General features: G+C 43.6%; 1 protein-coding gene across 5 annotated transcripts in view; it reads left to right on the forward strand.

Annotated features, from left to right (window-relative positions):
- Positions 1 to 13,001, forward strand: part of mof (males absent on the first) — a 510,758-nt gene that overhangs the window by 465,006 nt on the left and 32,751 nt on the right. The window lies entirely within an intron of this gene.

The raw sequence follows: 13,001 nt of genomic DNA on the forward strand, positions 1-13,001 counted from the left end.
TTGGACGTCCACGTTTACGGGTTAAAATAATTCTAGATGCTTCCTTTTGATATACAGCAAGTACAAAAGTCCCCCACAAACTCGTACGGGTTATGTTCCAAGACCATCCGTGAATTTGGAAAAACCGCGAATTCTGGACATGGTAAAATAAATGCCTATTTTTATAGTTTAAAAACTAAATATGCCCCCAAAACACTTTAATTTCAAACTCAGCTTCATACATCACCTTAAAAAAAAAAAAAAAGTAAAGATAAACTCATATAGAATACTGTACTTGTGTCTCCTGCAGTACTAGAATGTAAAATACTGATGTTACCCCCATATGTACTGTACTTCATGCAAGCCTGTTTTCTTTGGTATATGGTAAATTTTTTTTTTTTTTTTTATAACAAGTCGGCCTTCTCCCACCGAGGCAGGGTGACTCAAAAAGAAAGAAAATCCCCAAAAAGAAAATACTTTCATCATCATTCAACACTTTCACCTCACTCACACATAATCACTGTTTTTGCAGAGGTGCTCAGAACACAACAGTTTAGAAGCATATACGTATAAAGATACACAACATATCCCTCCAAACTGCTAATATCCCAAGACCCCTCCTTTAGAGTGCAGGCATTGTACTTCCCATTTCCAGGACTCAAGTCCGGCTATGTAAAAATAACCGGTTTCCCTGAATCCCTTCACTAAATATTACCCTGCTCACACTCCAACAGATCGTCAGGTCCCAAATACCATTCATCTCCATTCACTCCTATCGAACATGCTCATGCACGCCTGCTGGAAGTCCAAGCCCCTCTCCCACAAAACCTCTCTTACCCCTTCCTTCCAACCTTTTCGAGGACGACCCCTACCCTGCCTTTCTTCCTGTACAGATTTATATGCTCTCCATGTCATTCTACTTTGATCCATTCTCTCTAAATGACCAAACCACCTCAACAACCCCTCTTCAGCCCTCTGACTAATACTTTAATTAACTCCACACCTTCTCCTAATTTCCACACTCCGAATTTTCTGCATAATATTTACACCACACATTGCCCTTAGGACATCTCCACTACCTCCAACCGCCTCCTCGCTGCTGCATTCACAACCCAAGCTTCACACCCATATAAGAGTGTTGGTACTACTATACTTTCATACATTCCCTTGTTTGCCTCCATAGATAACGTTTTTTGTCTCCACGTGTACCTCAATGCACCACTCGTCTTTTTTCCCTCATCCTTCATAAATCCATTCGCCGACACGTCAACTCCCAAGTATCTGAAAACATTCACTTCTTCTGTACTCCTCCTCCCCAATTTGATATCCAATTTTTGTTTATCTAAATCATTTGATACCCTCACCACCTTACTCTTTTCTATGTTCACTTTCAACTTTCTACCTTTACACACACTACCAAACTCATCCACTAACCTTTGCAATTATTCTTTAGAATCTCCCATAAGCACAGTATCATCAGCAAAAAGCAACTGTGTCAATTCCCATTTTGTATTTAATTCCCCATAATTTAATCCCACCCCTCTCCCGAACACCCTAGCATTTACTTCTTTTACAACCCCATCTATAAATATATTAAACAACCATGGTGACATTACACAACCCTGTCTAAGACCTACTTTTACTGGGAAGTAGTCTCCCTCTCTTCTACACACCTTAACCTGAGCCTCACTATCCTTATAAAAACTCTTTAGTAACTTACCACCTATTCCATATACTTGCAACATCTGCCACATTGCTTCCCTATCCACTTTATCATATGCCTTTTCTAAATCCATAAATGCAATAAAAACTTCCCAACCTTTATCTAAATACTGTTCACATATATGCTTCAATGTAACACTTGATCTACACATCCCCTACCCACTCTGAAACCTTGCTCATCCGCAATCCTACATTCTGTCTTACCTCTAATTCTTTCAATTATAACCCTACCGTACACTTTTCCTGGTATACTCGGTAAACTTATTCCTCTATAATTTTTACAATCTCCTTTGTCCCCCTTCCCTTTATATAAAGGGACTATACATGCTCTCTGCCAATCCCTAGGTACCTTCCCCTCTTTCATACATTTATTAAACAAAAATACCAACCACTCCAACACTATATCTCCCCCCTGCTTTTAACATTTCTGTCATGTTCCCCTCAGTTCCAGCTGCTTTACCCCCTTTCGTTCTACGTAATGCCTCGCGCACCTCCCCCACACTCGCATCCGGTTCTTTTTCACTCTTAAAAGATGGTATACCTCACTGGTCAGTGCATGAAATTACCGCTTCCTTTCTTCGTCGACATTTAAAAGTTCCTCAAAATATTCTCGCCATCTACCCAAAACCTTCATCTCCCCATCTACTAACTCCCCTACTCTGTTTTTAACTGACAAATCCATTCGTTCTCTAGGCTTTCTTAACTTGTTTAACTCGCTCCAAAATTTGTTCTTATTTTCATTAAAATTTCTTGACAGTGCCTCTCCCACTCTATCATCTGCTCTCCTTATGCACTCTCTCACCACTCTCTTCACCTTTCTTTTACTCTCCATATACTCTACTCTTCTTATAACACTTCTGCTTTGTAAAAACCTCTTGTAAGCTAACTTTTTCTCTCTTATCACACCCTTTACTTCATCATTCCACCAATCACTCCTCTTTCCTCCTGCACCCACCCTCCTATAACCAAAAACTTCTGCCCCACATTCTAATATTGCATTTTTAAAACTATTCCAATCCTCTTCAACCCCCCCCCCCCCCCACTACTCATACTTGCACCAGCCCACCTTTCTGCCACTAGTTGCTTATATCTCACCCAAACCTCCTCCTCCCTTAGTTTATACACTTTCACTTCCCTCTTGCTTCTTGTTGCCATTTTCCTCTTTTCCCATCTACCTCTTACTCTAACTGTACCTACAACTAAATAATGATCCGATATATCAGTTGTCCCTCTATAAACGTGTACATCCTGGAGCCTACCCATCAACCTTTTATCCACCAATACATAATCTAACAAAGTACAGTGGAACCTCAACTTGCGAGCTTGTCCACGTGCGAGTTTTTCCAAATATAGTGGACCCCCGCATACCGTTGGCATCACATAACGTTAAATCTGCATACCGATACATTTTATCGCTAAGATTTTGCCTTGCATACCGCTAAAAAACCCGCTCAACGCTATTCGTCCGAGACGCGTTTAATGTGCGGCCTGAGCCAGCCTCACATGTTCCGCCGGTGGCATTGTTTACCAGCCAGCCTCTGCGGTAACATCCAAGCATACAATTTGAACATTTCGTATTATTACAGTGTTTTTGGTGATTTTATCTGCAAAATAAGTGACCATGGGCCCCAAGAAAGCTTCTAGTGCCAACCCTACAGCAATAAGGGTGAGAATTACTATAGAGATGAAGAAAGAGATCATTGCTTAGTATGAAAGTGGAGTGCGTGTCTCCGAGGTGGCCAGGTTGTATAGTAAACCCCAATCAACCATCGCTACTATTGTGTCCAAGAAAACGGCAATCAAGGAAGCTGTCCTTGCCAAAGGTTCATCTGTGTTTTCGAAACAGAGATCGCAAGTGATAGAAGATGTTGAGAGACTCTTATTGGTGTGGATAAATGAAAAATAGATAGCAGGAGATAGCATCTCTCAAGTGATCATAAGTGAAAAGGCTAGGAAGTTGCATGAGGATTTAATTAAAAAAATGCCTGCAACTAGTGATGTGAGTGAATTTAAGGCCAGCAAAGGTTGGTTTGAGAGATTTAAGAAGCGTAGTGGCATACATAGTGTGATAAGGCATGGTGAGGCTGCCAGTTCGGACCACAAAGCAGCTGAAAAATATGTGCAGGAATTCAAGGAGTACATAGACAGTTAAGGACTGAAACCTGAAAAAGTGTTTGTGATGAAACAGGCCTGTTTTGGAAGAAAATGCCAAGCAGGACCTACATTACTCAGGAGGAAAAGGCACTCCCAGGACATAAGCCTATGAAAGACAGGCTTACTCTTCTCATGTGTTCCAATGCTAGTGGTGATTGCAAAGTGAAGCCTTTATTAGTGTATCACTCTGAAACTCCCAGAGCATTCAGGCAAAAGAATATCCTCAAGGCTAATTTGTGTGTGCTGTGGAGGGCAAACAGTAAGGCATGGGTCACTAGGGACTTTTTCTATGACTGGTTACACCAAGCATTTGCCCCCAATGTGAAAAATTACCTAACTGAAAAGAAATTAGACCTTAAGTGCCTCCTGGTGTTAGACAATGCCCCTGGTCATCCTACAGACGTGGCAGAGCGACTTTGTGGGGACATGAGCTTCATTAAGGTGAAGTTTTTGCCTCCTAATACCACTCCTCTCCTGCAGCCCATGGACCAGCAGGTTATTGCAAACTTCAAAAAACTGTACACAAAAGCTCTGTTTGAAAGGTGCTTTGTAGTGACCTCAGAAACTCAATTGACTCTAAGAGAGTTTTGGAGAGATCACTTTAATATCCTCAATTGTGTAAAACTTATAGGTAAGGCTTGGGAGGGAGTGACTAAGAGGACCTTGAACTCTGCTTGGAAGAAACTGTGGCCAGAATGTGTAGACCAAAGGGATTTTGAAGGGTTTGAGGCTAACCCTGGGAATGCTATGCCAGTTGAGGAATCCATTGTGGCATTGGGAAAGCCCTTGGGGTTGGAGGTTAGTGGGGATGATGTGGAAGAGTTGGTGGAGGAGGACAATGAAGAACTAACCACTGATGAGCTGCTAGATCATCTTCATCAGCATGAGGCCACACCTGAGGAAACTGCTTCGGAGGAGGGGAGAGAGAAATTGAAGTTGCCTACTTCAAAGATTAAGAAAATGTATGCAATGTGGCTTAAAGTGCAAACCTTTTTTGATGACAATCACCCTAACACAGCTATTGCAAGCTGTGCTGGTGACTATTACACTGACAATGTTGTGAACCACTTTAGGAAAGTCATAAAGGAACGAGAGGTACAGGCTTCTATGGACAGATATGTTGTGTGACAGAAGTCCAGTGACTCTGAAGATGGTCCTAGTGGCATTAAAAGAAGGGAAGTAACCCCGGAAAAGGACTTGACACCTCAAGTCTTAATGGAAGGGGATTCCCCTTCTAAACACTAAGACTCTCTCCTCCTCCCATCCCATCAATCATCACCAGATATTCAATAAAGGTAAGTGTCATGTAACTGTGCATGTCTCTTTCAGTTTGTGTGTATTAAAATTAATATTTCATGTGGTAAAATTTTTTTTTTTCATACTTTGGGGTGTCTTGCACGGATTAATTTGATTTCCATTATTTCTTATGGGGAAAATTCATTCACATAACGATAATTTTGCATAACAATGAGCTCTCAGGAACAGATTAATATCGTTATGTGGGGGTCCACTGTACGAGCAATTGATGGGACCATTTTTTGCTTCCATATGCAAGCAAAATTTCCACAAGCGAGCAGACCTCAAGGCAGGTTCCTTGACACTGGTGAGGGGCTCTTGCTCTTGATCTCGGGAATTGTATCTCATTTGTTTGTTGGCCTATCTTATTGAAACTTTGGCAATGTATGATGGAAAGATGCTTCTTATCGTACACCAAAAATGAAAGAAATCTATGCATAAATAATGGAGTTCACTTTTCAGCAATTAGCCACTCCTTAGCGGTAATTTCAAATGGTTTTTATGGTTGTATTCTCGTTTGTTTGGTCACATTTGATAGAATGGAAGATATATTACAGAAATAGATATGATTTTGATTGCTTTCACGACAAAAAGTACCTTGAAATAGAGCTCAACCTAGGAGAAATGGTCCATTGCTTGGCTATTTCCGAGTAAACAAATGATGTCACTGTCCATTCCAGTGTGCAGTCGTGAATGGGTTGACATTATTTATACAATTATTGCAATAAGGCCTCTTCAAGGGGGGCTCCTTGGCATGGTGAAGAGGCTCTTGGTCTGAGGAATTAGACCTGTCGGTCTCATTCCTCAGACCAAACCTAATTACCCCCCAATCCCCCGTTCCCTATCCCATCCTCCCCTTTTTCCTTTCCTCCTCCTCCTCCCCACCCCTCCATTTTGCCCTTCCTTTTTTGGCCTTTGGAATTTTCTCACAGGCGCGCTAGTTCCTAGGTAGGGGAAAGGGTACCGGGGTCCATCCTATTCCGATGAGGTTCTTGGCGGTGGCGTAGTTTGCCATGGAATCTGGATCGCCTGGGGATGTCCCGATCCCTCTCCGGTATCCCGGAGGGTGGCTTTGGGTGTCTTTCGGGCGACGGGTGTGTCTCTGGAAGCCACCTTTTGGATTCCGGGGGTGGTGGCCGAAGGAGGTGTGCTTTGTGGTGGATATCCGGCTGCCCTCTCTTTTGTCCACCGAGGTGACTCGGCAGATGTGAGGTTGCTATCCCGGATTGCTGGTTTACTATCATGAAGGGTAGGGTATGGCACGGGTTCCATGCTGCATCTGTGCTACTTGCAGTGCTGAGGTCCTCTTGGGCACGGAGGGAGATTTCTGGCCCTTTCATTCCTCCTAGGAACTATCCCTCCCCAGTACCCCCTTTTTTTATTCCTTTTTTTTCTTTTCTTTCTTTTTTTTTTCTTAAAAACAAAAAGAAGGAAGTAATCTAAACATGGAGTCCCCAATCCATGACCTTGCTACCCCCGGGCCCCTTATTATTACCGCACCCCGTTCTGACCTCACCTCGTCTTTTGGCCACTCATCAGACATTCTTAAGGTCCCTGTACCTCTTGCTGGTGCTGTTTCGTCACCCGCTTCAGGTGCCGGGGTTTCAACCGACTCCTTTGATTTGTCTGACCTCCGCTTTCCTTTGACTATGCTTCCGGCCTCTCCCGCTACAGTGCGGCAATTTTTGAATCGCCAGCCCATCCCATGTTGGACCAACTCTGGTCCCACTTCTAAACGCCAACGACAATCTCCTGATGACGTTACTTCGTTAACTTCCCATTCTACTCGGAAAAGACCGACACGTCATGCACTCCCTCTCCACACTCAGTTTTGGACCACACAATGGACTAAATTCTCTACTTTAAGACCTTCTTCTACTGCCTATCTTTCCGGCCATAGTACGTATTGGCAAAGCACTCCTACGCCATGTTGGTAGAGATATTTCCTTTCATGCTCTTAAGAGTGGTACGCGTATCATCACAGTCCAGAATGCTACCCAAGCTCATGATCTTTCTCTTTTACATATCAATATTATTCCTATCACTATCGAAAAACATCATTCCCTCAATTCTTGTAGTGGTACTGTCATTCTGCCCCATACCATAGTCCAACAGAATTTCCAGACATGTGGCAATGACATTCTCGAACAGCTGGAACTCCAAGATCTCCCAATTCTCAAGGTAGACACTTATGTTCTTCCTGCCCACAGGTGGAGACAATACCCTTGCAATGTGGCTCGTTTAACTTTTGACAGCCGTGAACTCCCATCCTCTGTTTATGTAGCAGGACATCGGTTACAAGTTCGAAAGGTGATCTCTACACCGCAGTGGTGTAGAAATTGCTGACGATTTGGCCACCCAGCAAAATATTGCAGATCTATAGCCGAATGCCCAGTCTGTGGTGCCGATGACCATTCTAATAGGTCTTGCAGTCGACCTCCCTCTTGCCTTAATTGTCATGAGGCTCACCCTTCGTACTCTCGCCGTTGCCAGGTCTACTTGAATGAGTGGGAAATTAGTTGCCTCAAAGAGGCACCTCATCTCCCTTATGCTATGGCAGTTTCTCATCTCCGCCTCCAAGGGAGACTACCCCGTGTTTCTTATTCTCATGTTTCAAAACGTCCCCCCACTTCTGGGGTCCCATCTTCTGCAGCCTCCTCTGTGGTTGCCAGTCCCATAGTCACTCCTGTATCTAATTCTTTTACTGTTTTGGACTCAGACATCCCTACTTCAACAACTCAGTCTGTTCTCACTTCTTCGTGTTCTCTCTCACAAACCCCGGTATCGACAAGACCTCGTAGGACACCTCCCAATTGTCCCTCTACTTCTCAGAAGTCCAAAAAATCTCCTTTAACCCATCCTTCCCTTCATCCACCTCCACACTTTACCTTCCCAGTCTCTGTACCTGGGTCTTCCCCTTTCACTGGCTCGGTTACAAGTGTGGAGGTTCATCCTCCTCCTCGTACTGTGCCTTCCTCCCCTGTCCCCTCCCAAGTTTCTTCCTTTTCTGCCACCTCCCAGGTTTCTGCCTCTTCTGTCCCCTCCCACACTTCTCCAGTTCCCTCCACCCTTATCCCCCCCCCTACCTTGATACAGTCCATTACAGTTCCGATCTTTACTCAAACTCCTCCTCCTTCCATCTCCGATATTGTCTCCCATACGACGTCTCTGAACTCCGGAACACTTGAAGCAATCTCTGAATATATTGCAGAGACCAAACCATCAATGGACACTGATCCACAGTCTGTTCCTTCTCTTTCCTCTTCTCCATCTGCACAACTCCTTTTTTCACAGCGCACCGTTCCTTCGCTGCTTGAATGTTTTCCGCTGCCACTGCATGTGGACTTTTCTAACCCCTCTTGTCCATAAATACGTTTACCTGTGGATTTCTAGTATCTTTATCATTGCCAATCATGGCCTATTTACAGTGGAATATACGCAGCCTGAGGGGTAATCGGGGTGAGCTTCAGACGTTGCTCTCCCAATTTTCCCCTGTTGGTGTTTGCTTACAAGAACCAAAATTGCACTCTGGTGTTATCTATCCCATCTCAGGCTATAATTTATTGTATTCTTTGGATCCTTTTTCCTGATGGGACCTTTAATGAAGTACCCTTCTTCTACGCACTGATATTCCGTACCATCAGCTATTTGTTCGTACTTCGCTGCATTACACAGCAGCCCGTATCCACCTGCATAGGTGGTATACACACTGTTCTTTGTACCTCTCTCCTCCTCGAGCATTATCCATTCCGGATATTGCCTTTCTTGTTTCGTCATTACCGCCACCACTTCTGTTACTTGGCGATTTTAATGCCCATCATTTTCTCGGGGGGGGGGGGGTCTCACTGTGATTCCTGTGGCATTCAGCTAGAGGCTTTTCTTGCTTCCCACCCCCTCCATGATTTAAATACAGGTACTCGCACCCATTTTGATCCTCGTACTCATACTCTCTCTTGCATCGATCTCTGTCTGCTCTTCCTCTGCTGCACTAGACTTCACCTGGTCTGTTTCCCTGGATTTACATGACAGCGATCATTTTCCAATCATTCTTACTTCCCCTTCATATTCACCACCTCTTCGTAACCCACGCTGACAATTTAATCAGGCAAATTGGGACCTTTACTCACAACTAACTGTTTTTAGTGAGGTTCTGTCTTCGTCCTCCATTGATGAGCTTTTACACCTCTTCTCCTTTTCAGTTTTAACTGCAGCTTCTCATTCTATACCCCAAACCTTGGGCAGGCATTCTCAGAAATGAGTGCCTTGATGGTCTCCTGCTTGTGCTCGTGCAGTACTTTTGAAACGTGCTGTGTGGGGCAGGTACTGGTATAATAGAACCACTAAGAGACTTCTTGATTTTAAGCAGAAGCGTGCGATCTCTCGCCGTGTCATCCATGAAGCTAAACGCACTTGCTGGCGAGATTGTCTCCACCATCACCTCTGCTTCCTCTGAGTGCAGTTTGGAAAAATGTACAGAAACTGAGTGGTAAATATTCTCCTGACCCGGCTCCTGTTCTGCGGGTTGCTGGTGTTGATATAGCAAACCCTCTAGATGTTGCCAATGAAATTGGCAATCATCTGGTCCATATTTCTCTGGGGCTCCATCTCTGCCCCTCGTTTCTTTCCTCAAAGTCTGCCAGAGAGTTAGCACCCTTGGACTTTTCTTCTCTCAGAGAAGAACAGTATAATGTGCCTTTTACACTAAAGGAACTGGAGGCAACAGTCTCAGCTTGCCAATCATCAACAGTTGGGCCCGATGACATTCATATTCGTATGTTACAACATTTACATCAGTCAGCCCTTGCAGTTTTGTTATGCCTTTTCAATCTTATTTGGTCACAAGGAGTTCTTCCACAGCTGTGGAAATCTGACATTGTTCTCCCTTTCCGCAAACTGGGTACTACGGGACATGAAGCCTCCCACTATCGTCCCATCGCTCTTACCAGTGCAGTTTGCAAAGTGATGGAACGTCTGGTAAATATACGTTTAGTGTGGTATTTAGAGACGCACAACAGTCTCTCCACTCGTCAATATGGCTTTCATAAGGGCCGTTCTACCATAGACCCCTTACTACGTTTGGATACGTATGTTCGTAATGCCTTTGTGAATAACCACTCGGTTATTGCCATATTTTTTTGACCTTGAGAAGGCATATGACACAACTTGGAGGTATAATATTTTGGCCGAAGCCCACTCCTTAGGCCTCCGAGGCAATCTACCATCTTTCCCTAAGAACTTTTTAACTGACAGACATTTCCGTGTTCGAGTCAATAATGTGCTCTCCTCGGACTTTGTCCAAGCTGAAGGTGTCCCTCAGGGATGTGTTCTGATCACAACACTTTTTCTCCTTGCTATAAATGATTTGGCTCTGTTCTTCCATCCAATACGTATTTGGTCATCATACTATGTAGATGACTTCGCTATTGCTTGTGCAGGCGCTGTCACCTCATTACAGTTTCTCTCCAGCATGCGGTAGACCGTGTTTCCAATTGGGCCACCACGCATGGGTTTAAATTTTCCATTACCAAAACTCGCCAAATTACTTTCACTAGATGCTCTGTCATCTCCGATCATCCTTTGTACCTCTATTGCTCCCGTATCCCTGAACGTGATAGTCAGGTTTCTAGGCCTTCTCTTTGACCGTAGGTTATCCTGGAAACCCCACATTACCTCTCCAAAGGCAACGTGTCACAGCCGGCTGATCCTTCTTAAAACCCTTGCTCATCTTTCATGGGGAGCTGATCGTCGAACTCTCCTTCGCCTGCATTCAGCCCTCATTTTATCAAAACTCGATTATGGTTACCATATCTATTCAGCGGCCTCTCCTGCTACTCTGTCTAGCCTTAACCCCATCCATCACCAAGGATTACGTTTATGCCTTGGTGCTTTTCGCTCTTCCCCTGTTGAGAGCCTCTATGCAGAAGCGAATGTTCCATCCTTGTCTGATCGCTGTGATGCCCATTGCCTTCGCTACAATGTGCGCTCTCATGATCTGCGCAATCCTTCCATTTATAGAATGGTCACTGATATTAGTAGACTTTCTTTATTTGTTTGCCGCCCGTTTGCTCCGTCCCTTCTCTCTTCACCTACATTCGCTCTTGTCTTCCCTTCAGTTACCACCTTTATATGTTCATGTAGCATCTCATTTTTCCCTACCCCCCTGGGAAGTTCCAGCTGTTCGGGTCTGTTCTTTCTCACTCCCTTGCTTGAAAGCCCAGCTGCTTAAGGTGGCTTCCTGCTCTCTTTTTCTTGACCACTTCCACTCTCATTCTTATACCATTGCCGTGTACACAGATGGCTCTAGATCTTCTGACGGCATCAGAGTCGCAGCAGTATTTCTGGACAGCGTCGTGCGAGGGCATTTACTATCTTCGGCTAGCATTTTTACTGCTGAATTGTATGCCATTCTTGCAGCACTTATTCGTATCGCATCTATGCCTGTGTCATCATTTGTGGTTGTCTCAGACTCCCTTAGTGCTCTACAGGCTGTACGGAAATTTGATACACTTCACCCTCTAGTTCTCCGTATCCAACTTTGGCTATGCCATATCTCTACCGAGCATAAAGATATTGTTTTTTGTTGGGTCCCTGGTCATGTTGACGTACAGGGCAATGAACAGGCAGACACTGCTGCGCAGTCAGCAGTACATGACCTACCAATTTTATATAGAGGTGTTCCATTTCCGGACTATTTTGCTGTAATAGCTACCCACCTTCACACCCGTTGGCAACAACGTTCATCTGCTTTGCTCAATAACAAACTTTGTTCTATTAAACCGAGTATAGGTTACTGGCCATCTTCTTGCCACTAGTGTCGAGGTTGGGAGAATACTCTCTCCCGCCTTCGGATTGGCCATACTCGTCTTACTCATGGATATCTCATGGAGAGGCACCCTGCTCCTCTCTGTGAGAATTGTCAGGTTCCATTATCGGTCAGCCACATTCTGTTAGAATGCCCACTTTATGAACGAGCACGCAGAATTTTCCTCGGTCGTCGTCTTTGCTCCGCTGCTCTCTCTTTACCTTCGCTTGTCGCTGATGGACCCACCTTTCATCCGGACTCTCTCGTTGACTTTTTGACAACTGACTTGCTCCACAAACTCTGATGATACCTTTAGCCCTTTCTACCTCAATCTCTTGCTACCCTCTACCCCTGCACTATCCCCTGCCCCGCTGTTTTCTGTAACCTACTAATCATCCCTCCCCCCTTCTGCTGCCCGATACCCTCGCTTCCTTCCCTACCCTGCAGCGCTGTATAGCCCTTGTGGCTTAACGCTTCTTTTTGATGATAATAATAATATTGCAATAAGGAATAACAGTAAAGCTTATATTTGTGTGAATAAAAATTACAAATTATTTTATAATTCATGTAATAATAATAATAATAATAATAATAATAATAATAATAATAATAATAATAATATGTATGATAATAATACATATAACAATAGTATAATATAATACAATAATAATAATAATAGTAATATGTTTAATAATAATATATAATAATGTACTACATATAACAATTATAATAGACAGCTTCTGAAGGCAGTCACTAGATGGCAGTGTTTACCACCACAAAGAGGGAGCAGTTGTGGCTGCCTCCACCTGTTACATAATGACATATTTTATTCATTCTAGAGTATATATCATGTTTCTATGTTATTCATATTGTTTGTCATATTAGATGAACTGTGATATATAAATAAGCCATATAGATGATAGTGAAATTATTCATGAAGTACACCTACCATCCGACTTACGACCTGCTCGACTTACGACCACTCGACTTACGCCCGTGTTTTTTATGCCAAATTTCTGGGAAATAAGCAACTATTTGTGTTGTACAC

Source organism: Cherax quadricarinatus, chromosome 6, assembly GCF_038502225.1.
Source record: "Cherax quadricarinatus isolate ZL_2023a chromosome 6, ASM3850222v1, whole genome shotgun sequence".
Lineage (NCBI taxonomy): Eukaryota > Metazoa > Arthropoda > Malacostraca > Decapoda > Parastacidae > Cherax > Cherax quadricarinatus.